The following is a 16,827-nucleotide window of genomic DNA, read 5'->3' as shown; positions in this document are numbered from 1 at the left end:
CCTGTAGACTTGTCATCATCAACTAATTCCAAACATGAGAACCAACATTTATTTGCCATGGAGCTGCACTATTTCCCGAAAACTATTAAAGACAAATCAGTTATTTTTGTGCTGTGTAATGTTTCTTTCATTTTTAATGGTTCTTTCTAAAACCATGGAGCCCAAAGACAGACAAGTTAAACAAAACAGCACAAACACCCAATAATATTTTTTTTAGCAGATGAATCCTGTTTTAATGGGATGGTAACATATATTATAGAACACAGACACCTATGTGTTTTAACTTATAATTTATCACACATTTGTCTCATGTTTATTTTTAGATATTTTGGTTTGTTTTTTCTTAACTTGTAGATCCAGGATATTACAGCAATGTGGACTGCTGTCCTTCGTTGTCTTCCAGGTTTATCTTGGAGATTAGGCAGTGAGTACTTCAAGGTCTGTTTTGTAAGTATTACATCAAATTGTATAATTAAAATTTACTTAGTGAAGACATGAAGGTTTTGCAATAATATATTTTTTCATTATATTTACCTTTTGTCTGCAGGATTCAGATACCATCACAGATTTCATTCAGGTTCCTGATGGGTTATTGACTGTTATACCTGAAGACAGCCAGCAACCAGGTCCAAATGCCATACACTTTGAGCCATCTAGCATTAATATCATACTGGAAGGTAACGTTATGGAGAACATTGAAAACCATGCTCAAGCTATTTGCCTGACATTTGAACTACTATAAAACCTTCATTTGGACTATCCCAAAAGACTGGAGAACACATTTGACTTGCTAAACCTGGGAGTAGGCAATCTGAGCCCAAAATAATTTAAGGGATTTCTAAGTTTCGATGGACCCAGCTTTACCCTCTTATTGATGTTAGGCTCTCATTTATATGGTTTGCACTTGCAAAATGTTCTTGTGTTGTTCATAATGTGTCAAAGCACTTAAATTTATTGTGCAAAACTTTAGCTTGGTTAAGTGCATTAAACATTATTGTACATTTTTGTTTATTACACAGACTGTGCCATTTGAGTCATTCAAGAATAAAGATTACTGGAGGTTTTCTTTTAAAAAATATTTTTAATTGACTTAAATGTGGAATTAATTTTATTTTTGGGTAACTTTATGTATTTAGATAGGCTGATGTGCTCTGTGATGTAATGGAATTTGATTAAAATAAACCAGAAGTACTACTGAATAATAATTCTTTGTTGTGCTTACTTTATTTTTCTAAGGCAATCGGTTTCCTAAATTCTATTAAGTAAACAGGACTCTTGTGGAATTATGTTAACTTGGGTAACATAAGTTGGCAGTACTTAAAAATGGCAACTTACATCTATGTACTACTTAATGTCAGAACAACTCATATCAATTAAGTAAATACAGTTGCGTTTTAAGTACACTTAAATGATAGACATTAAGTTAACATAACTTCAAAATAATAGTTATATTTACTTAACTATTTCAAGGCAACCGGATTCCTAAATTCCTTTAAGTAAGATCAACTTATCACATTTTACAGTGCAAAGAAAAACCTCAGCGAGAGCCCGCAGGACGTACAAAACACTCAGCAAGAGGGTGCAGCACGCACAAAACCCTCAGCGAGAGCGCGCAGCACGCACAAAACACACAGAGAGAGAGCGCAGTTTGCACAAAATACTCAGAGAGACCGCAAAGCTCGCAAAAAAAACCTCAGACAGATCGCACAGCACGCACAAGATACTCAGAGAGATCGCAAAGCAAAAAAAACCTCAGAGAGAGCGCACAGTTTGCACAAAACACACAGAGAGATCGCAAAGCTCGCAAAAAAACCTCAGAGAGATCGCAAAGCTCACAAGAAACGCCTCAGACAGATCGCGCAGCACCCACAAAACACTCAGAGAGATCACAAAGCTCGCAAGAAAAGCCTCAGAGAGATCGAGCAGCACGCAAAAAACACTCAGAGAGATTGCAAAGCTCATAAAAAAAACCTCAGAGAGAGCCCGCAGCCCGCACAAAACACTCAGAGAGATCACAAAGCTCACAAAAAAACCTCAGAGAGATCGCAAAGCTCGCAAGAAAAACCTCAGAGAGATCGCAAAGCTCGAAAGAAAAACCTCAAACAGATCGCGCAGCATGCACAAAACACACAGAGAGATCGCAAAGCTCACAAGAAAAGCCTCAGAGAGATCGCAAAGCTCACAAAAAAACCTCAGAGAGATCGCAAAGCTCGCAAGAAAAACCTCAGAGAGATTGCGCAGCATGCACAAAACCCACAGAGAGATCGCAAAGCTCACAAAAAAAACTCAGAGAGAGCGCGCAGCACGCACAAGATACTCAGAGATCGCAAAGCTCACAAAAAAAAACCTCAGACAGATCGCGCAGCACGCACAAAACACACAGAGAGATCGCAAAGCTCACAAGAAAAGCCTCAGAGAGATCGCAAAGCTCACAAAAAAACCTCAGAGAGAGCGAGCAGCCCGCACAAAACACTCAGAGAAATCGCAAAGCTCACAAAAAAACCTCAGAGAGATCGCAAAGCTCGCAAGAAAAACCTCAGAGAGATCGCAAAGCTCGCAAGAAAAATCTCAGACAGATCGCGCAGCATGCACAAAACACACAGAGAGATCGCAAAGCTCATAAGAAAAGCCTCAGAGAGATCGCAAAGCTCACAAAAAACCTCAGAGAGATCGCAAAGCTCGCAAGAAAAACCTCAGACAGATCGCGCAGCATGCACAAAACCCACAGAGAGATCGCAAAGCTCACAAAAAAAAATCAGAGAGAGCGCGCAGCATGCACAAGATACTCAGAGATCGCAAAGCTCACAAAAAAAAACCTCAGACAGATCGCGCAGCACGCACAATACATTCAGAAAGATCGCAAAGCTCACAAAAAAAACCTCAGACAGATCGCGCAGCACGCACAAAACACACAGAGAGATCGCAAAGCTCACAAAAAAACCTCAGAGAGATCGCGCAGCCCGCACAAAACACACAGAGAGATCGCAAAGCTCACAAGAAAAGCCTCAGAGAGATCGCAAAGCTCACAAAAAAACCTCAGAGAGATCGCAAAGCTCGCAAGAAAAACCTCAGAGAGATCGCGCAGCATGCACAAAACCCACAGAGAGATCGCAAAGCTCACAAAAAAAACTCAGAGAGAGCGCGCAGCATGCACAACACACAGAGAGATCGCAAAGCTCAAAAAAAAAACCTCAGACAGATCGCGCAGCATGCACAAAACACAGAGAGATCGCAAACCTCGCAAGAAACGCCTCAGAGAGATCGCAAAGCTCACAAAAAAACCTCAGAGAGATCGCAAAGCTCGCAAGAAAAACCTCAGAGAGATTGCGCAGCATGCACAAAACCCACAGAGAGATCGCAAAGCTCACAAAAAAAACTCAGAGAGAGCGCGCAGCACGCACAAGATACTCAGAGATCGCAAAGCTCACAAAAAAAAACCTCAGACAGATCGCGCAGCACGCACAAAACACACAGAGAGATCGCAAAGCTCACAAGAAAAGCCTCAGAGAGATCGCAAAGCTCACAAAAAAACCTCAGAGAGAGCGAGCAGCCCGCACAAAACACTCAGAGAAATCGCAAAGCTCACAAAAAAACCTCAGAAAGATCGCAAAGCTCACAAAAAAAACCTCAGACAGATCGCGCAGCACGCACAAAACACACAGAGAGATCGCAAAGCTCACAAAAAAAAACTCAGACAGATCGCGCAGCACGCACAAAACACATAGAGATCGCAAAGCTCGCAAAAAAACCTCAGAGATCGCAAAGCTCGCAAAAAAACCTCAGACAGATCGCGCAGCACCCATAAAACACTCAGAGAGATAGCAAAGCTCGCAAGAAAAGCCTCAGAGAGATCGAGCAGCACGCACAAAACACACAGAGAGATCGCAAAGCTCACAAAAAAACCTCAGAGAGATTGCGCAGCCCGCACAAAACACTCAGAGAGATCGCAAAGCTCACAAAAAAACCTCAGAGAGATCGCAAAGCTCGCAAGAAAAACCTCAGAGAGATCGCAAAGCTCGCAAGAAAAACCTCAGACAGATCGCGCAGCATGCACAAAACACACAGAGAGATCGCAAAGCTCGCAAAAAAAACCTCAGACAAATCGCGCAGCATGCACAAAACCCTCAGAGAGATCGCAAAGCTCACAAAAAAAACTCAGACAGATCTAGCAGCATGCACAAAACACACAGAGAGATCGCAAAGCTCACAAAAAAAACCTCAGACAGATCGCGCAGCATGCACAAAACACAGAGAGATCGCAAACCTCGCAAGAAACGCCTCAGAGAGATCGCGCAGCACGCACAGAACACACAGAGAGATCGCAAAGCTCGCAAAAAAACACTCAGAGAGATCGCAAAGCTCACAAAAAAACCTCAGACAGATCGCGCAGCACCCACAAAACACTCAGAGAGATCGCAAAGCTCGCAAGAAAAGCCTCAGAGAGATCGAACATCACGCAAAAAACACTCAGAGAGATCGCAAAGCTCACAAAAAAAACCTCAGACAGATCGCGCAGCACGCACAAAACACTCAGAGAGATCACAAAGCTCACAAAAAAAACATCAGAGAGATGGCGCAGCATGCACAAAACACAGAGAGATCGCAAAGCTCACAAAAAAAAAACATCAGAGAGATGGCGCAGCACGCACAAAACACACAGAGAGATTGCAAAGCTCACAAGAAAAGCCTCAGAGAGATCGCAAAGCTCACAAAAAAACCTCAGAGAGATCGCAAAGCTCGCAAGAAAAACCTCAGAGAGATCGCAAAGCTCGCAAGAAAAACCTCAGACAGATCGCGCAGCATGCACAAAACACACAGAGAGATCGCAAAGCTCACAAGAAAAGCCTCAGAGAGATCGCAAAGCTCACAAAAAACCTCAGAGAGATCGCGCAGCATGCACAAAACCCACAGAGAGATCGCAAAGCTCACAAAAAAAACTCAGAGAGAGCGCGCAGCACGCACAAGATACTCAGAGATCGCAAAGCTCACAAAAAAAAACCTCAGACAGATCGCGCAGCACGCACAAAACACTCAGAGAGATCGCAAAGCTCGCAAAAAAAACCTCAGACAGATCGCGCAGCATGCACAAAACCCTCAGAGAGATCGCAAAGCTCACAAAAAAAACCTCAGACAGATCGCGCAGCATGCACAAAACACACAGAGAGATCGCAAAGCTCACAAAAAAAAACATCAGAGAGATGGCGCAGCATGCACAAAACACACAGAGATCGCAAAGCTCACAAAAAAAAACCTCAGACAGATCGCAGCACGCACAAAACACTCAGAGAGATCGCAAAGCTCACAAAAAAAACCTCAGACAGATCGCGCAGCATGCACAAAACACAGAGAGATCGCAAAGCTCGCAAGAAACGCCTCAGAGAGATCGCGCAGCACGCACAAAACACACAGAGAGATCGCAAAGCTCGCAAAAAAACACTCAGAGAGATCGCAAAGCTCACAAAAAAACCTCAGACAGATCGCGCAGCACCCACAAAACACTCAGAGAGATCGCAAAGCTCGCAAGAAAAGCCTCAGAGAGATCGAACATCACGCAAAAAACACTCAGAGAGATCGCAAAGCTCACAAAAAAAAAACATCAGAGAGATGGCGCAGCACGCACAAAACACTCAGAGAGATCGCAAAGCTCACAAGAAAACCTCAGAGAGATCTCGCAGCACGCACAAAACACACAGAGAGATCGCAAAGCTCACAAAAAAAACCTCAGACAGATCGCGCAGCACGCACAAAACACACAGAGAGATCACAAAGCTCACAAAAAAAACATCAGAGAGATGGCGCAGCATGCACAAAACACACAGAGAGATTGCAAAGCTCACAAAAAAAAAAACATCAGAGAGATGGCGCAGCACGCACAAAACACTCAGAGAGATCGCAAAGCTCACAAAAAAAAAAACATCAGAGAGATGGCGCAGCACGCACAAAACACACAGAGAGATTGCAAAGCTCACAAGAAAAGCCTCAGAGAGATCGCAAAGCTCACAAAAAAACCTCAGAGAGATCGCAAAGCTCGCAAGAAAAACCTCAGAGAGATCGCAAAGCTCGCAAGAAAAACCTCAGACAGATCGCGCAGCATGCACAAAACACACAGAGAGATCGCAAAGCTCACAAGAAAAGCCTCAGAGAGATCGCAAAGCTCACAAAAAAACCTCAGAGAGATCGCGCAGCATGCACAAAACCCACAGAGAGATCGCAAAGCTCACAAAAAAAACTCAGAGAGAGCGCGCAGCACGCACAAGATACTCAGAGATCGCAAAGCTCACAAAAAAAACTCAGAGAGAGCGCGCAGCACGCACAAGATACTCAGAGATCGCAAAGCTCACAAAAAAAAACCTCAGACAGATCGCGCAGCACGCACAAAACACTCAGAGAGATCGCAAAGCTCGCAAAAAAAACCTCAGACAGATCGCGCAGCATGCACAAAACACACAGAGAGATCGCAAAGCTCACAAAAAAAAACATCAGAGAGATGGCGCAGCATGCACAAAACACACAGAGATCGCAAAGCTCACAAAAAAAAACCTCAGACAGATCGCAGCACGCACAAAACACTCAGAGAGATCGCAAAGCTCACAAAAAAAACCTCAGACAGATCGCGCAGCATGCACAAAACACACAGAGAGATCGCAAAGCTCACAAAAAAAAACATCAGAGAGATGGCGCAGCACGCACAAAACACACAGAGAGATCGCAAAGCTCACAAAAAAACCTCAGAGAGAGCGCGCAGCCCGCACAAAACACTCAGAGAGATCGCAAAGCTCACAAAAAAACCTCAGAGAGATCGCAAAGCTCGCAAGAAAAACCTCAGAGAGATCGCAAAGCTCGCAAGAAAAACCTCAGACAGATCGCGCAGCATGCACAAAACACACAGAGAGATCGCAAAGCTCACAAGAAAAGCCTCAGAGAGATCGCAAAGCTCACAAAAAAACCTCAGAGAGATCGCGCAGCATGCACAAAACCCACAGAGAGATCGCAAAGCTCACAAAAAAAACTCAGAGAGAGCGCGCAGCACGCACAAGATACTCAGAGAGATCGCAAAGCTCGCAAAAAAAACCTCAGACAGATCGAGCAGCATGCACAAAACACACAGAGAGATCGCAAAGCTCACAAAAAAAACCTCAGAGAGATCGAACATCACGCAAAAAACACTCAGAGAGATCGCAAAGCTCACAAAAAAAAAACATCAGAGAGATGGCGCAGCACGCACAAAACACTCAGAGAGATCGCAAAGCTCACAAGAAAACCTCAGAGAGATCTCGCAGCACGCACAAAACACACAGAGAGATCGCAAAGCTCACAAAAAAAACCTCAGACAGATCGCGCAGCACGCACAAAACACACAGAGAGATCACAAAGCTCACAAAAAAAACATCAGAGAGATGGCGCAGCATGCACAAAACACACAGAGAGATTGCAAAGCTCACAAAAAAAAAAACATCAGAGAGATGGCGCAGCACGCACAAAACACTCAGAGAGATCGCAAAGCTCACAAAAAAAAAACATCAGAGAGATGGCGCAGCACGCACAAAACACACAGAGAGATTGCAAAGCTCACAAGAAAAGCCTCAGAGAGATCGCAAAGCTCACAAAAAAACCTCAGAGAGATCGCAAAGCTCGCAAGAAAAACCTCAGAGAGATCGCAAAGCTCGCAAGAAAAACCTCAGACAGATCGCGCAGCATGCACAAAACACACAGAGAGATCGCAAAGCTCACAAAAAAACTCAGAGAGATGGCAAAGCTCACAAAAAAACCTCAGAGAGAGCGCGCAGCATGCACAAAACACTCAGAGAGATCGCAAAGCTCGCAAGAAAAGCCTCAGAGAGATCGCAAAGCTCACAAAAAAACCTCAGAGAGATCGCAAAGCACGCAAGAAAAACCTCAGAGAGATCGCGCAGCGCACACAAAACACACAGAGACATCGCAAAGCTCACAAAAAAAACCTCAGACAGATCTCGCAGCATGCACAAAACACTCAAAGAGATCGCAAAGCTCGCAAGAAAAGCCTCAGAGATCTCGCAGCAGGCACAAAATACTCAGCGAGAGCGTGCAGCGCGCACAAAACACTCAGCAAGAGCGCGCAGTTTGCACAAAACACTCAGCGAGAGATCGCAAAGCTCACAAAAAAAACTCTCAGCCAGAGTGCGCAGCGCGCACAAAACACTCAGAGAGAGATCGCAGTTAGCACAAAACACTCAGAGAGAGCTCGCAGCACCCACAAAACGCTCAGAGATTCTCATTCTATTCAATGACAGGAATAAATTTGAAGTGGGATAGTGAGATTGGGTCCCAATTTGTCAATATAGGCCCCAATTTTGGCCCCAAAGTCAAAGTTTTCGAAATTGGATCCCACTTCCAATTTATTTTACTATATTGGAATATATTGGAAGTGGTATCCCATTTCCAGTTTATTTGACTTGGCTGAAATAGACTGGAATTGGGATCCCACTTCCAATTCATTTCAGCCAAGTCATGTACGTGTTTCATGGGATCCCACTTCCAATTTATTTCAGCCAAGTCATGTACATGTTCCATGGGATCCCACTTCCAATTTATTTGACTTGAATGAAATCAATTGGAAATGGGATAGTGAGATTGGGTCCAAAATTGGTCCCAATTTGACTTGGTTAGAATAGATTGGAAGTGGGATCCCACTTCCATTCTATTTGATTTGACTGGAATAAATTGGAAGTGAGATAGTGAGATTGGGTCCCAATTTGTCAATATAGGCCTCAGTTCTGGCCCCAAAATCAAAGATTTCCAAATTCCAAATAGTAAAATAAATTGGAAGTGGGATCCCACTTCCAGTTTATTTGATTTGACTGGAATAGATTGGAAGTAAGATCCCACTTGCAATTTATTTGACTTGGTTAGAATAGATTGGAAGTGGGCAAACAAAGGAAAACATTTTTCATGAATAAATTTGCTGAACATAACATACTACGCAAGATCCCAGTGACCCCATCTTCTGATATGTTGTTTGGGGGACTCAGATGATTCAGTACTCGACGCCGTGAAGTCGGTAGACCCCCCCAAGCTCAGTTTCTGGACATCCCACTCCCAATTTATTCCCATTCAAATTTCATTCATGGGTTTTGGACACCCCTTAAAAGGGTCCGAATGACCCCAAATGTTAATATGTTTATTGTGCACACCCCACGAGACAGCCTGTGAAGTTGTGTAAGCCTAACTTCAAGTCAAATATATTGGGAGTGGGATCGGTCAGTTCCGAGTCTGACGTCCCACTTCCAATCTATTGCATTCAATTAAAATACATTGGGAGTCGGATCGGTCAGTTCCGAGTCCGACGTCCCACTTCCAATCTATTGCATTCAATTCAAATACATTGGGAGTGGGATCGGTCACTTCCGAGTCTGCCGTCCCACTTCCAATCTATTGCATTCAATTCAAATACATTGGGAGTGGGATGTCCGACGTCTGCGCCAGACTTGACTAACCCCACCCACCAGCACAAACCAGGCAAGTAGATTACACAGCGAACAGGTAAGTGATTTTAAGGATACACTTACAGATAATGGCCATTTGTTTGCCCATAGTAAGGGTGTATGTACAAAGCTTGCTCTAAGGAATATAAACATTTGTTACAGTATCAAGACTGTCTGTCAGTCTGAAATGATGAATATTTAGCACTAAATCAAGCCACTCCTACAGGCTATAAATATGTACACAGCCCCAGACTGACGGGCAAAGGGGGTGGATTATGTATAATTTACAAAAATAATTTAATTATTAACCAAAAACATGGTTACAACTTTACTTCCTTTGAAATTATGTACATTAACATAATTAACCCCGCCACAAATAAGAACACAATCTCCTTATTAAACATTTATAGACCACCAGGGCCATATTCAGAATTTATAAAAGAATTTGGTGAACTAGCTGCTAATTTAGCAGTGTCCTGTGATACGTTAATAATTGTAGGAGACTTTAACATTCATTTTGAGAAAAGTGATGATCCCCTAAAAAAGAACATTCACATAAATCATAGATACTGTTGGTTTCACACAAAATGTATCAGGTCCTACTCATTATTGTAATCACACACTAGACTTGGTTTTGACCCTGGGCACGAACATAAAAAACTTAAATATTCTCCCGCAGTCTTCCACAGTCTCAGACCACTACATAATTTCGTATGAATAGTTTAGATATAAAAAAAAATGTACATGCCCACATTACTATATAAAGCGCTCACTAACCCCATCTACTTCCCCTAAATTTACTGAAAACATCACTGATTTATTGACCTCAGTCAGTAGTCCAGCGGACCCACTGGAGCTGGACAGACTAATGGACTACTTAGATAACACACTTTGATCAACTTTAGATAGTGTAGCACCACTTAAGCGTAAAAAGCTACGACAGAAAAAACTCGCTCCCTGGTATAATGAAGAAACACTCACCTTAAAACAAACCGTAAGGAAATTAGAGCGGAAATGGCGGTCGACTAAACTGGAAGTATTTCACTGTGCCTGGAAAAACAGCCTTATCGAATTTAGAAGGGCGCTCGTCAATGCACGTTCAGCACATCTGGCCTCACTGATTGAAAATAATAAAGACAATCCTAGAGCACTCTTTAATGTAATCTCTAAACTTACAAACAATCGGGCAGCTACTGATACACAGATCCCAGCTGTTCACACCAGCAATGCTTTTATGGACTTTTTTAACAATAAGATTGAACATATTAGACAAACAATATACTAAATCCAGCCTGTCTGTCATCTGGTGTGGATGATATAGAACAAAACAGAGAAGGACAACTAGAGGACTTTGACCCACTACCACAGCTAGAATTGGATTGACCTGTTTGTATGACCTGCACACTTGATGCAATACCAACAAAACTATTTAAAGAAGTATTACCAGTCATAATCAATCCCCTTTTAACAATCATAAATTCGTCCCTTATACTGTATGTGATCACGTACACAAAGCATTTAAACTAGCAGTTATTAAACCCCTGATCAAGAAACCGAATCTTGATCCTAGTGTACTATCCAATTACAGACCTTCTCTTCATATTTAAGATCTTAGAAAAAGTTGTGGTCCAACAACTTCCCTCATACTTGCATAAGAATAACATATATAAAAAATTTCAATCTGGTTTTAGGCCACACCATAGCACCGAAACGGCTTTAGTTAAGATAGCAAACAACCTTCTTCTCACCTCTGATCGAGGCTGCGTATCCATGCTAGTTCTACTCGACCTCAGTGCAGCTTTTGATACAAGTGATCATACTATTCTGCTAGAAAGATTAAAAAACATGGTTGGAATAACAGGAACGGCCCTATCATGGTTTAAGTCTTATCTCAAGGATCGCTACCAGTTTGTAAAAGTAAATAATGTTTCTTCTTTGTAAGAAAAAAATGAGATCTGGAATTTCCCAAGGCTCCATTCTAGGACCTTTACTATTCATATTATAAATGCTGCCACTGGGCAGAGTTATTAGCAGGCATGGCATTACCTTCCACAGTTACACAGATGACACACAGTTATACATATCAGCCAAACCAGATGACAAACCTACACTAAAGAAAATGGAGGACTGTGTTAAAGAAGTGAAGCATTGGATGTCATACAATTTCCTTCTGCTAAACAGCGACAAAACCGAGGTTCTCCTTCTAGGTCCAAAACCTGTTATAAATAAGGTATCAGACTTAATACATAATTTTGACTTCCCTGTTCTCCCTAGCTCATCAGCTAAAAATCTGGGTGCCATAATTGATTCAGATCTATCATCATGATCAGCATATAGGTAAAATTACAAAAACAGCTTTCCTACATCTTCGGAACCTCGCTAAGTTAAGAAATTCCTTATCCCACCCAGATGCAGAAAAATTTGTTCACGCTTTTATTACATCAAGATTAGATTATTGCAATGCACTTTTATCAGAATGCTCCAGCAGAAACTTGAGTAAACTCTTTCTCCTACAAAGCCCCTCGGCTCTGGAACAATCTTCCAGCTAGTGTCCGGGACGCAGACACAGTCACTATGTTTAAGTCTAGGCTCAAAACACACTTGTTCAGTTTAGCCTTTGGCAACTAACCTCTGTCTAGTTTAAGGTTGTCATTTCAGGAACTCATGGACATGGGGAATCAGGGTAAACGCGGATGATGTGCTCACAATTTCTCTTTTTTGGAGCTGAAAGACGTCCTTGCCTGAGCTCCTTCTGGTTTCCCTCCTCCCAGTCTGTTACAGTCAGATCCGTCACATGCTCTTTTTCTCTGCTGCACTCAACTAAACTAACCGCTTCCCTTTACTGTTTTCTGAGAAAATGGTGGCCCACTGATGGAAGATTGTTTGCTGGATTCTCCTGCGGCCCAGACCAGACCAGACCAGCTGCTCACCTCCATCTACTGCTGCCAGCCTCTGACCACTCACCATGATCAACTACACTGAAGTAGAAATGGACTCAGATTAGCAACATTGACTGATTCTTCCAAATCTGATGCACTATTATTATGCCCCAAGATTGATGTCACTATTATGATTATTATCATTATTATTATTATTATGTAGCATAATGACAATTCATTGGTGATCATTTAAAATTCAATCTATAGTTTGATCAGAGGAGGATGGGTCTCCTTTGTGAGTCTTGGTTCCTCCCAAGGTTTCTTCCTCCAGCCTTGAGGGAGTTTTTCCTTGGCAGTGTCGCCTTCCGCTTGCTCGCATTGGGCTTTGTTTTAAATGTTCTGTTCTGAAACTGTGAAGCTGCTTTGTGACAACGTCAGTTGTAAAAGGCGCTATACAAATAAAGTTGATGTTTGGATGTCTTTTCAACTTTAATCCAGAGTTTATTGGATGACATTTATGTACGTGATTTCCACATTGAAATAACGGCTTTAAAAGGACGTCTTTAATGTGACTTAGTTAGTCGTCTTTTCAACGTCAGTGTTTCATTTTCATTTTCAACCTTAAAAAAACGTTGATTAGACCACAGTCAAGTACATTATTTCAACATTGAATCAACGGCTAAATGTTTACTGGGATTGCAGTTAGCACACTACACTGATCAGAGAATTTTATTAAACACATATGGAAACATTCAGTGTCATGCTGAAGGGAGGAGATTGTTATTTAAGTTTAAGTGAAGACGACTGGACTGGAACGACAGCTCTAAAATGAATGAACTCTGAGTGAGAAACCGGAAGGTGGCAGAAGAGAACTGATGTAAAAACACAGAAGAAGAAGACGATGAAGCTACGCACTCTTTTCAGTGACCGCGGCACGCGAGCAGCTCTCACCAGCCTCAGGGAACAGCTTCATCCCATAAATATGTCAATTTAACCTTCTATTTTTGGATACATATGTATTTTGGTATCGCCCAAATGTAGTCAACATCGTTAATGTTATGTACGTTATTCTATCAACTGCTATATGGTACATACGTAATATTGAACCGTTTTTTTTTTTTGTTTGTTTGTTTTTTTTCCAAATGACAAACTTTAGCTAACCTGTTTAACTCTAGCTAGCTCTTTTTTCCCCTCTGACATAGAAAACATTTAAATGACATGACAATCGCTCATACATGAGTATTTTAATTTGAGTAATTATGTGGTTTGATGGCGAATTTTACAAGACGATGTGAGCATTTTTTATGTCACAGAACCGCTTCCCTCAGTATAAGAAATAAAATAAGAAATAAAACTGCTTAAACACATTAAGAAGACATAAAGTAGTAGCTACGTGGGTTAAAATACATTCTCAATCTCAGTGCTGGTTTTTTGGTGTAAAGTAATATTTTGAATATATAATTTCACATACACTCATTTTTTGTTAGTGAGTAGCAGTGAGTTTTGGCTGGTGATTAATGGGTTGCAGAAGGTTATATGAAAGCTATAGAAGCTTATTTACTGAGAGAAAAAAATAAACAAAAGCACGTGAAGTAGTTTATTTTTGGAGCTGTGAAGTTAGTACATTTTTTTCAAAATTAACTATGAACATGAACTAATTCATTTTCTTTATGTAATTATGTAAAGATGGACTGTAGTAAAAAAAAATGAGTAGGGCAGTGAAAAATGGTGGGCAGGGAGAAAAGCAAATAGGAGGTTAATTTAAGTTATTTAGATGAGATCTTTAGCATCAGTTGTAGCATAATCGTTTGTACTATAACCTCATAATCTTTTACATTTGAAGTTCTGTAGTTAATGAATTTGCATGCATAAGCAGTTTACAGTTACTCAGGAACAAGGCGTACAAAACTCAAAGAGCACGCACAGAACTCGTGCAGCTGGCGCACAAAACTCAGAGAGCATGCGCTGAACTCAGCGCTCACGCACAAAGTCATGGAGCACAAATGTCAGAGCTGGATTTTTTGTTTGCAAGTTATAAGTTTTACATTTGAGATGAATTTTTTTTGTGCATTCTTTTTGGCACAAATCAGATTCCATACAGGATTCACTAAAAATAATCAACAAGTTTGCGTCACCATTTGGAATGCTGCGGATGCTTTGAGAATTAAGAATAGGCTTGCGCAACATTTTGAAAGATTCCGGATGCGCTAAAAAAAAAAAAAAAACATCTAGCAAGGTAGAGGTAGAAGTCTGAGACGGTCAAAAATTTAGTATAAAAAAAAAAAACACAAAGGGGTACCCTTTATTATTTTTTTTTTGGGGTGAAAACTGTGACCTCCTCAGATCTTCTCCAAACCCACACCGTGTGTCAGGGAAGTCCTGACAAAGACAGTGGTGTGGTTATTTTCGCTCTACCATATCCCAAAGCTGAGATATGGAGACCTCTTCTAGTCCATAAAATGTATAACTGTATATATCAAGATGGGATTCCTATTTCCAGTCAAGCTAGGTAAACACATGAGTAGAGGGTAACCTTTAAGTTTTACGTTTGATGTTAATTTTTTTTTGTGCGATTCTTTTTGGCACCAATCAGGTTCCATACAGGATTCGCTAAAAATAAACAAGCTTGCGTCACCACTTGGATCGCTCCGGTTGCTACGAGAATTGAGAATAGTCTCGTGCAGCTTTTTGGAACCTTCAGCACATGCTAAAAATAAACAGCATGCTCACGTCATCATTTGGAACGCTCCGGTTTCTACAAGAATTAAGAACAGGTTTTGCAGCTTTTTGGAATCTTCAGGATGCGCTAAAAATAAACAGTAGGCTCACGCCACCCTTTTTAACGCTCCGGTTGCTACGAGAATTAAGAATTGGCTCTCGCAGCATTTTGGAATGTTACAGATGTGCTAAAAAAAAATAAAGATTAGGCTCACGCCTCTTTTGTAAATGCTCCATGTGCTGAGTGAAGTATAGAATAGGCTTGCACAGCTTTTTGGAACCTTCAGGATTCCAAGGATTATGGAATCAGATTTGTGCCAAATATGAAACGCTCCATGGCTTTAGTGTGTGAGTTCTGAGTTCTGCGTGTGCTCTCTGAGTTTTGTGCACAAGCAGCACGAGTTCTGTGCACGAGCTCTCTGAGTTTTGTACACTGGATCCTTGAGTTTTGCAAGCAGTTTTGGCAAAAAGCTCTCGTGTGGGCGGGTTTTCTCAGGGGTACCTTCCCATTGGCTAATGAGTTTTTGAGTGACAACTCAGTGCCCAAGGCATTTTGGACTACACATGCGTACACCTACTTGCAGCTCAGCAGCGGAGAGACAGGAAAGATTTTAACATTAAAGAGTGAACAACTTTACACACACAAATTCTCTTTGTACTTTACTGTTTTAAAACGATGAAATACCTGCAAACTTCGACAATCAATGCAGATATTGAGGTAATGTTCTGTCTAAAACAAAGCATTAAAGATTTTACTGTGAGTACAAACCTGTTTGTCCCTCATTACCAGATACTGATCTGAGGTAAATGCACACCGAGGTCTGTTTACTCAGGATGAACCAGAATAAATGAGCACTTATTTGTTTATTTGTAAATTATTATTCATGAGTGCCTGAGCCCCTGTTCAGAAACCTATTGTGTACTAACATAGTGGTTCTTCGCTTTTCCATAATCACTGTTAGATGGTTTAAATGCCCAAATTTTATTTTGAAGATCACAGTTTTGAACAAATGGCATATGTGCATTTTGTTACAGGAGGTCTCAGAGAAAAGAGAAACATCACAGACAAGAGTGTTCCTGCTCCTTTAATGAATACAAATTTGCTTAATATCTAGCTCACACATTACTTCCTGGAAAACACCAGATGTAAAGTTTGAACCACAATCTGATTGAATCTCACGAGGCAGCCCACACCGAGAAAAGAACTGAAACAAACACTCAATTATAGTTCTTGCCTTAATGTTTCTCGAGGGTACAGCCTCCGGAAATCTAGTACACACATCCAATATTGTGAACAGATACTTATAACCCTTTTTTGTCTTGTGCAAAGGTCCAACACAATCTATCGTCACTCGCAAAAATGGAGAGTACACAATGGTGCACAAGGCACTTTCTGATTTGGCTTACCGGCTAGCTGACAAGCATGACATGTCCGACAGTAGGAGATTACATCTCGATGCATCTTCGGCCAATAAAAATAACGCAAGACTCTCTCTTGGGCTTTACGAATACCCACATGCCCTGCCATGGGTGCTTCATGTGCCAAGCGCAACACTTTCAACCTAAAACTCTTCAGCAACACAATCTGCTCCACAACACTCCAATCTTCAACAGCAGGATGATAAGGAGGCCTCCACTTCCGCATAAGCACTCCCTGATGCATATAGAAGACCTCTGCCGACTCCTCTGTCTCCTCCCGTGTACCAGCCCCCTTACACAATGAGGCCAACTCAGGGTCCTCCTTGAGCTCCTTGATTAAGGTTTCCCTA

The sequence above is a fragment of the Hoplias malabaricus genome, chromosome 16, assembly GCF_029633855.1.
Source record: "Hoplias malabaricus isolate fHopMal1 chromosome 16, fHopMal1.hap1, whole genome shotgun sequence".
NCBI classification, from domain to species: Eukaryota; Metazoa; Chordata; class Actinopteri; order Characiformes; family Erythrinidae; genus Hoplias; species Hoplias malabaricus.
This window is presented reverse-complemented; position numbering follows the sequence as displayed.